The sequence below is a fragment of the Theropithecus gelada genome, chromosome 6 (assembly GCF_003255815.1).
Source record: "Theropithecus gelada isolate Dixy chromosome 6, Tgel_1.0, whole genome shotgun sequence".
Classification (NCBI taxonomy): domain Eukaryota; kingdom Metazoa; phylum Chordata; class Mammalia; order Primates; family Cercopithecidae; genus Theropithecus; species Theropithecus gelada.
Window position 1 is genome coordinate 135,610,411 of NC_037673.1, and position 10,424 is coordinate 135,620,834.

Below are 10,424 nucleotides of genomic sequence, written 5' to 3' on the forward strand. Positions count from 1 at the left end.
AAAAAAAAAAAAAAAATAATAATAATAATAATAATAATAGAACTCAATGACAGAAAGATAACAAGAGCCCCATGCATTTGGAAATATTTCTAGAATTATGGGATAAAAAATAAATCAAAATGCAGATATTTCAAAATAAAAAATAGCCATAGAAGACAAACTGGTATTTAAAGGGAAATGTATGACTTTAAATGCTCATATAAGGAAAGTAAGCTGGGTGCAGTGGCTCACTGCTGTAATCCCAGCACTTTGGGAAGCTGAGGCGGGCGGATCACCTGAGGTCAGGAGTTCGAGACCAGCTTGGCTAGCATGAGGAAACCCTGTCTCTACTAAAAATACACAAATTAGCCAGGTGTGGTGGCATGCGCCTGTAATCCCAGCTACTTGGGAGGCTGAGGCAGGACAATCGCTAGAAGCAGAAGTTGCAGTGAGCCGAGTTTGCACCATTGTACTCCAGCCTGGGTGACAGAGTGAAACTCCATCTCATAAATAAATAAATAAAAATACAAAAATTAGCTGGGCATGGTGGCGGGCACCTGTAATCCCAGCTACTCAGGAGGCTGAGGCAAAAGAATAGCTTGAACCCAGAAGGCAAAGGTTGCAGTGAGCCAAGATTGCACCATTGCACTCCAGCCTGAGTGACAAGAGCAGAAAAAATAAAATAAAAGAGATGCTATAGAGAATCAACAAAACTTTTTTTGACAAGCTCAATCAAGAAAAAGGCATAAACAATATCAAAACATTTAAAAGGGCCGGGCGCGGTGGCTCACGCCTATAATCCCAGCACTTTGGGAGGCTGAGGCAGGCAGATTACCTGAGGTTGGGAGTTCCAGACCAGACTGACCAACATGGTGAAACCTCATCTCTACTAAAAATACAAAAATTAGCCAGGCATGGTGACTGGCCCCCGTAATCCCAGCTGCTTGGGAGGCTGAGACATGAGAATAGCTGGGTGACAGAACGAGACTCCATCTCAAAAAAAAAAAAAAAAAAAAAAAAATTTACAAGAAGATATAGCTGTATAGCAGAAAATTTAAAGTCATAAGAGAACACTGTAAAAAAAAAATCTTTTAAAGCAATAAGTTTGAAAATTTTGATGAAATGGGTAATTTCCCTTAAAATGGAAAAAAAAGTCCTATAATGGAGATGTTATTATTTTTTCTTTTCTACAGATAAGAAAACTGAGGAGCAGAGAAATAACTTGGTCAGATTCCCATAGCTGGTAAGAGATAGAGTCTAGATTTGAAGGCCCAAGCAGTGGACTTCTGATTCATCTTCCCTCTTTCCCTCCCACAAACATTTACACTGAGCACCTACTAGACACCAGTCATTGTGCTAGGGATTACAGGGATAAAAGACAAAATTCTTGCCCTCTGGAAGCTCCCAGTCTAGGAGACAAGAATGGGCCAAGACTAGGACAAGTAAAGCACCCAGGGCACAAGATTTAAAGATGTGTTCATTCTCACTTGCAAAACTACTTAAATTTTGCGCCCTAGCCCTGGCTCTCCTAATAAGCATAACCACAACTGCAAAAATGCATGCTTTCAACAACTTGAAGCCAGCAAGACTTCTGAGCTTCAGATGTGAGGAAAGGGCATTCTAGGCAGGGGGACTAGTACGAGCAAAGGACAGAGCAGAGAAGCCACGTGACCCCTGATGGGAACTACAAGCAGTTTGGTATTTCTGAGGCACACAAATCAATGCAAGGTGGAGAATGGCAAGAAGAGAGGGTGGAGAAGTGGCCAAGGTCCAGGTCATCGCAGGCACTTTATATCATGCTAAGGAGCTTAGACTTTACCCTAAGGGTTTAAGCAAGGGAGTGACACAGACATAACAGTATTTTATAATAATTCTTCTGGCAGGAATGTAGATGGTGGTGGGGATGGAAACAAAGCAGAAAGCGAAGAGATGAGTTACAAGGCTTCAGCAGCATCCAGGAAAGAGAGGAAGACAGCCTGCCCTAGGGCAATAGTAATTGAAATGAAGAAAAGGAAATGGATTTGAGAAATATTTGAGATGCAAAATTGGCAGGACTTAGTGGTTGATTGGATGTGGGAGGTGAAAGTGTGGAAGGAATTATGAATGAGACCCCTCATCACCTAGTTTTTATCCTGAGTGACTAGAGAGTATAGTAGTGGCGGCAATGTCCATCCATCTGTTTCTCAATTCATTTCTGTTTCTCAATTCATACACCCAATAATGTATCCATCTGGTTAGTATTAATTCATTCATTTGTCCATTCATACATCCATGTATCCATCTATCAATACAACTATACTTTGATCAATTCTTATGACATAACACCATGAAGAATGCATATGTAAAAAGGCACAATACTTGGCCTCACTAATTTATTCATTCATTCACTAAGCTTTTATTGATATCCTCCTATGTGCCAGATACTATTCTAGGTAATGAAGATATAGCAGTGAACAAGCAGAAAAGGTCCTGATTTTAAGGGCTTAATGTTCTAGTGGGAGATACAGATAAAATGCAAAGAAATAACAATTTTTTTTTTTTTTTTTTTGATACAGAGTTTCGCTCTTGTTGCCCAGGCTGAAGTACAATGGCACTATCTCAGCTCACTGCAACCTCCGCCTCCTGGGTTCAAGCGATTCTCCTGCCTCAGCCTCCTGAGTAGCTGGGATTGCAGGTGTCTGCCACCACACCCAGCTAATTTTTTGTATTTTTAGTAGAGGCGGGGTTTCACCAGGTTGGCCAAGCTGGTCTCGAACTCCTGACCTCAGGTGATCCACCAGCCTCAGCCTCCCAAAGTGCTGGGATTACAGGCGTGAGCCACCATGCCCAGCCAGAAATAACAGTTTTAGATATGAAACATATTTGTAATAAAAGCAAGCAAGGCTCCTTGGAAATATGGCTGATTTTAGGTTGGGGCAGGAAGTATATAATGCAAGCCTGGAGAATCTTGCAGTATCAGAAGGAAAGGAAGAGTTCAGACAAAAACACATGTTGGGAGTGTGTCAAAGGGACATAGGAACCAACTGAAAGAACTACCAGTGACCAAAATTGGAACCATTTGAGCAATAAAATGAAGCATTATTAGATTAAAACCCGAAGTACAAAATAAATATCCCTAAGTATATATGGACATAAATGAATTAACTAAATAAACAAATGTCAAAGAGAAAAATCTTCCTTGCAGAATTCCAAATAATTTATTTAGACACTTCTCCCTTAAGGACGTGGATTACAACTCCCCACTCCTTCAGTGTAGGCTGTGAATAGTAACTTAATTCCAAAGAGTATAGGATGGGAAGAGGGAGATAAAGGACTAACTTTATAGTGTAGAAACCTGGCAAATGTAAGCTTAGGTGATCAAGCTTAAAATCAATAGTAATAAGTCATGTTGCTTGATATGATGTGATGAGAATGTCACTTTACTTCTCTGGTCTTTCTTCCAGAACTCCATAACCCTAATTCATGAGAAAAACTTAGCTAAATCCCAGTCAAAGCACGTTCTACAAAATATTTGACCAATACTCCTCCCAAGTGTTAAGGTCATTAAAAATGAAAAAAGTCTGACTGCCAGGCGCAGTGGCTCACACCTGTAATCCCAGCACTTTGGGAGGCTGAGGCAAGTGGATTGCTTGAGCCCAGGAGTTCGAGACTAGCCTGGACAACATGGCGAACAGCGCTGTCTCTACAAAAAATACAAAAATTAGCGGGTGTGATCATGCACACCTGTAGTCCCAGCTACTTGAGAGGCTGAGGTGGGAGGATCGATTGAGCCCGGGAGGTCGAGGTTCAGTGAGCCGTGATTGCGCCACTGCACTCCAGCCTGGGTGACAGAGTGAAACCTCGTCTCAAAAAAAAAAAAAAAAAAGAAGAAAAGAAAAGTGGCTCAGAGCATGTGAGGAATGTGGGGGTCTGCAAAATTTATCAGGCACAGAGAGAGACATGAGCCTGAGACTCAGTTACATCCCCTAACCCATGCCTGGTGGAAATTGTTTAAAGGTATTTTGTTTTTCTTCTTTCCTTTAGTTTCAGATTAGCTGATAAATTATCTAAAATGTTGCCACAAGTTGCACAATGTGATCCTCACTCATTATTTTCATGTTCCTGGAATTTGTGATATAAAGAACAATGTATAGTCAATCGATAGCTTATGTTATTTTAATGAACCAATAAATTATTGGTAAACAATTTAGGAACTATCCTCTCACTTTTTTTTTTTTTAACCTTTTAAAAACTCTCTTGTAATTGCTGCTAATTAGAGCATATATTCAGGGCAACTTGAACCTATGACTCTGGGCTGTGGTTTTCAACCATGGTCCAAATAAATTATCTATATTAATTTGATTCATTTTATTATTTTAGGTCAACAGTGCCTTACCAATGTAAGATGATAATAAAGGGGGAAACTGGGTGTGCAGTATGTAGGAACTCTATACTGTCTTGCCAACTTTTCTGTAAATCTAAAACTATTCTAAAATTAAAAGTTTGCCCAGGTGCCATAGTTCACACCTGTAATTCCAGCACTGTGCCAGGCCAATGAGGGAGTGTTACAGTCTCACCAATGCACCACAGTGTAGCAGTCTCTTGTTGTGAGGTATCACCTGGAGTTCTTTGATAACCAAGAGAAATAAGGAGAACAGACACAAAAGGTGAGGTTGGAGTGAAAGTTTAAAAAGCAAAAGAAGCTTGGCCGGGCATGGAGGCTCACGCCTGTAATCCCAGCACTTCGGGAGGCCAAGGTGGGCGGATCACCTGAGTCGGGGAGTTTGAGACCAGCCTGACCAACATGGAGAAATCCCGTCTCTACTAAAAATACAAAATTAGCTGCGGGTGGTGGCCCATGCCTGTAATCCCAGCTACTCGGGAGGCTGAGGCAGGAGAATCACTTGAACCCCAGAGGCTGAGGTTGCGGGGAGGCAGAGGTTGCGGTGAGCTGAGATCGCGCCATTGCACTTCAGCCTGGGCAACGAGCGAAACTCGGTCTCAAAGAAAAAAAAGAAAGAAAGCTCTCAACACAGGAGAGGGAACCAGAAGAGGGTTGCCGTATTTACAGTTGAATGCAAAAACTTTTATAAGAAACAGATGAGGGCTTGGCATCTCATTTGCATGTGGCACGAATTTCTGGTAGCTCCACCCCATCCTCCTAGTGCACATGCGGGCCCTTTGCTTGAGTTACTCTATATTGCTTTGTTCCCCTTACTGTGCATGTGTCAGAGGACAGAATTTTCCATTGCGGGCATCTGTGGGCAAGTCTCCTGTGTAGGCTTTCTTATCTATGCGGCTGTGGGAACGTCTTAGACAAGCCCCTTTGTGGAAGTTCTTTTGTTTGAAAGAATTCAACCAAGGACCCACCCTAACTGCCTGCCTGACTAGCTTCTTTCTTTCTCCTCTCTCAGGAGGATCCCTTAAGGCCAGGAGTTTGAGACCAGTCTGGGCAATACAGTAAGAACCACCTCAAAAAAAAAAAAAAAAGAAAGAAAAAGGCCGGGCGCTGTGGCTCACGCCTGTAATCCCAGCACTTTGGGTAGGCCAAGGAAGGAGGATAACAAGGTCAGGAGATCGAGACCATCCTGGCTAACACGGTGAAACCCCCTCTCTACTAAAAATACAAAAAATTAGCCGCAGGTGGTGGCAGGCGCCTGTAGTCCCGGCTACTCAGGAGGCTTAGGCAGGAGAATGGCGTGAACCCGGGAGGCGGAGCTTGTAGTGAGCCGAGATCGCGCCACTGCACTCCAGCCTGGGCCCAGCCCAAGTTTATTTTTTAAAAAGTGCTTTGAAGACCAGGCACGGTGGCTCACCTTGTTTGTTCCAGACACCTCTGTGAGGTAGGTGGGGCAGATTTATTTCACAGATAAACAAAAACTCTTCCTACTGAACTCTTCAGAGCTGTGCTGTCCAATATGGTAGCCAGTTGCCGCATGTTATTTAGATTTAATTAAAATTAAATAAAAGTTAAAATACAGTTTCTTAGTTACACTAGGCACATTTCAAATGCTCAGTCCACTATAGTGAACAACAAAGATGATGGAACATTTCTATCAAAAAGCTCTATTGTGGCCGGGCACAGTGGCTCACGCCTGTAATCCCAGCACTTTGGGAAGCCGAGGCAGTTAGATCACTTGAGGTCAGGAGTTTGAGCCCAGCCTGGCCAACATAGTGAAACCCCATCTCTACTAAAAATACAAAAATTAGCTGGGCATGGTGGCAAATGCCTGTGATCCCAGCTACTTAGGAAGCTGAGGTACAAGAATCACTTGAACTCAGGAGCCAGAGGTTGCAATGAGCCAAGATCGTGCCACTGCATTCCAGCCTAGGTGACAGAGGGAGACTCTGTCTCAAAAACAAATGCCGGGCGGGGTGGCTCACGCCTGTTATCCCAGCACTTGAGAAGCCGAAGTGGGCGGATTGCGAGGTCAGGAGATCGAGACCATCCTGGCTAACACGGTGAAACCCCGTCTCTACTAAAAATACAAAAAATTAGCCACGCGTGGTGGTGCACACCTGTAGTCCCAGCTACTCGGAGACTGAGGCAGGAGAATGGCCTGAACCTGGGAGGCGGAGCTTGCAGTGAGCCCAGATGGCGCCACTGCACTCCAGCCTGGGCAACAAAGAGAGACTCTGTCTCAAAAACAAACAAATAAAAAACAAATAAACAAAAAGTGCTTTGAAGAAAAATAAAGCCAGCAAGTGCTGGAATGGTGCCTACCTTAACTAATGGTGGTCAAGGGGGGCCTCTCAAAAGTGATACTAGAACAGTCTGAGTGAAGTGAGAAGATGAGCCAAGGAGATATTACAAGAAAGACTTGACTGGACAGAAGGATCAGCAGATGCAACGATTTTGAGATTAGGGCATGTTTAGTGCGCTCGTGGTTAATGAGCCTGGAGCAAAGGAATTGTAGGCAAGGGCCAGATCATGTGGGGGCTTTATTTTATTTTATTAATTGTGGCAAAATACACATAACATACAATTAACTATCTTAGTCACTTTTAAGTTACAGTTTTCAGCCAGGTGCAATGGCTCATGCCTATAATCCCAGCACTTTGGGAGGGCAAGTTGGGTGGATTACCTGAGGTTAGGAGTTGGAGACCAGCCTGACCAACATAGTGAAACCCCATTGCTACTAAAAAATGCAAAATTAGGCCTGGTGTGGTTGTTCACGCCTGTAATCCCAACACTTTGGGAGGCCGAGGCGGGTCACCTGAGGTGGGTCACCTGAGGTCAGGAGTTCGAGACCAGCCTGGCCAACATAATGAAACCCCATCTCTACTAAAAATACAAAAAATTAGCTGCGCATGGTGGCAGGCACCTGTAATCCCAGTTACTCAAGAGGCTGCGGCAGGAGAATTGCTTGAACTAGGGAGGCGGAGGTTGCAGTGAGCCAAGATCGTGCCATTGCACTCCAGCCTGGGTAACAAGAGCAAAACTCCATCTTGAAAAACAAAAACAAAATACAAAATTAGCTGGGCATGGTGGCACATGCCTGTAATCCCAGCTACTTGGGAAGCTGAGGCAAGAGAATTGCTTGAACCTGGGAGGCGGAGGTTGCAGTGAGCTCAGATCACACCATTGTACTCCAGCCTGGGCAACAAGAGCAAAACTCTATCTCAAAATAAATAGATAAATAAAACAAACAAACAAACATAGAAAAGGTACAGTAAACAGTATTATAATTTTTTTTTTTTTTTTTTTTTTGGAGACGAAGTTTCGCTCTTGTCGCCCAATGCAACCTCCACCTCCCAGGTTCAAGTGATTCTCCTGCCTCAGCCTCCTGAGTAGCTGGGATTACAGATGCCTGCCACCATGCCCGGCTAATTTTTCTAATTTTAGTAGAGAAGGGATTTCATCATGTTGGCCAGGCTGGTCTTGAACTCCTGACCTCAAGTGATCCACTCACCTCAGCCTCCTAAAGTGTTGGGATTGCAGGCATAAGCCACTGTGACCAGCCACAGTATTATAATCTTAGGGACGACCATTGTATATCTGGTTCATTCCTGACCAACATGTCATTATGCATATACAATACTTTTTGTATTTTTTGGTAGCAATGGGGTTTTGCCATGTTGCCCAGACTGGTCTCGAACTCTTGAGCTCAAGCGATGCCCCTGCCTCAGTCTCCCAAAGTGTTGGGATTATAGACATGAGCCACCATGCCTGCAGCTGGCCTAGATATGTTTAGATACACAGATACTTGCCAGTGTGTCATATATTCAGTATGGTGACATGCCACACAGGTTTGTAACCTTGGAGCAATAGGCCTAGGTAAAGCCTAGGTGTGTGGTGGTCTATCTAGGTTTTTTTTTTTTTTTTTGAGATGAAGTCTCGCTCTGTCGCCCAGGCTGGAGTGCAGTGGCGTGATCTTTGCTCACTGCAGCCTCCAACTCCTGGGTTCAAGCAGTTCCCTTACATCAGCCTCCCAGGTAGCTGTGACTACAGGCCTGCACCACTATGACCCGCTAATTTTTGTATTTTTTTGTTTGTTTGTTTTGCTTTATTTTTTTGAGATGGAGTTTCACTCTTGTTGCCCAGGCTGGAGTGCAATGGCACGATCTCAGCTCACTGCAACCTCTGCCTCCTGGGTTCAAGTAATTCTACTGCCTCAGCCTCCCGAGTAGCTGGGACTATAGGCACATGCCACTGCGCCCGACTAATTTTTGTAGCTTTTTGTAGAGACAGGTTTTGCCATGTTGACCAGGCTGGTCTCAAACTCCTGACCTCAGGTGATCTGCCCACCTTGGCCTCCCAAACTGCTAGGATTACAGGTGTGAGCCACCATGCCCAGGCCCATCTAGGTTTCTATGATGCTTGCACAATGACAAAATCACCTTACGACTCATTTCTCAGAGGGTATCTCCATTGTCAAGCAAGTCATGACTGTGTACCACAGTTGATTTAGCCATTCTCTCATTGCTGCGTAGTTGGGTTATTTCCAACTTGGGGCTATTATGAGGAAGATTTCTTTGAACATGTCTTTTTGTAGATGTATGCACTCATTTATCTTCGGTAGTTACCTGGGAGTAGATTAATAGGTAATACAAAAGGTGTATGTTTAGCTTTAATAGAAACTGCCATGTACCTGCCAGGTTACCTAAGTGCATGTATCGGTTTACATTCCCACCAGTAGCAGGTGAGTATTCCAGTTGCTCCATATCCTTTCCTACACTTGGTGTTGTCAGAATTTTAGCATTCTGGTTGGTATATAATGGTATCTCAATGTGGATTTAATTTGCATTTCTGAAACTGCCTTTGTAAAATCATGACGGTAAAAGAAGTCTGACATGGCTCATTCTGTCTTGCTTCTAACCTGTAAGCTATCTGTGCTCATTCCTGAGCATAGGCCAAGCCAACTATGGGAGGAATTATAGTTGATAGTTTAACTTGAAAGCAAGGATGATAATAGTCCTTCCCTAAAACTAACCACCTCCTTACTCAGGGACCGAAAACCAGCTTTGTAAAACTAATGAAAGACCACAAGATTAGGATTATGGGAGGAGGCTGAATTCTGCTAAAACGTAGGCATAGTTTCTATAATCCCTTACTACTCAGGAATCATATGACCAGAGGCCACAGGATTTGTGACTTCCCCAGTTGCTCCTATAGATAACATCACTATTGTAGAATCTAAGATTGGTCTTTTGAGATATTTTTAGATATTCTGGCAAACAACTGATCCTGCCCAATCCTGAGACTCATGACTTAATGGGTCCTGTGACCCCACCCAAAGGTATACTCAGTGCAGGAGAACTGTTTTGCATACCCCAATGATTTCATGCCCAACCAATCTGCAGCACCCATTCCCTGGCACCCTGCCCACCAAATTGTCCATCAAAACCATCATCTCCGAGTTCTTAGAGAGATTTCAGTTCTCCTGTGTGGCCTTGCATCAATTAAACTTTTTTGTTGTTGAGATAGGATCTTGCTCTGTCACCCAGGCTGGAGTGCAGTGGCACAACCTCAGCTCACTGCAGCCTCAACCTCCTAGGCCCAAGTGATCCTCTCATCTCAGCCTCCTGAGTAGCTGGGATCACAAGCACTCACCACTTTCCCAGTATTTATTTATTTATTTAGGTAGCGATAGGGTCTCCCTGTGTTGCCCAGGCTGGAGACTCTTTCTTTACTGCAATACCACAGTTTCAGTGAACTGGTTTTGTCTGTGTAGTGGGACGGAAGAACTTCTTGAGTGATTACATTTCCTCAAAGAATAATAATGTTGAGTACCTTCTCTCTTTTTTTTCATGAATAAAACAGGATGCATTTTTTTTTTGAACACCTTCTCATTGGACAACTTTGAGAAGAAGGCAGATAAGATTTGTCTTGGCCGGGCCCGGTGGCTCAAGCCTGTAATCCCAGCACTTTGGGAGGCCGAGGCGGGTGGATCACGAGGTCAGGAGATCGAGACCATCCTGGCTAACATGGTGAAACCCCGTCTCTACTAAAAATACAAAAAACT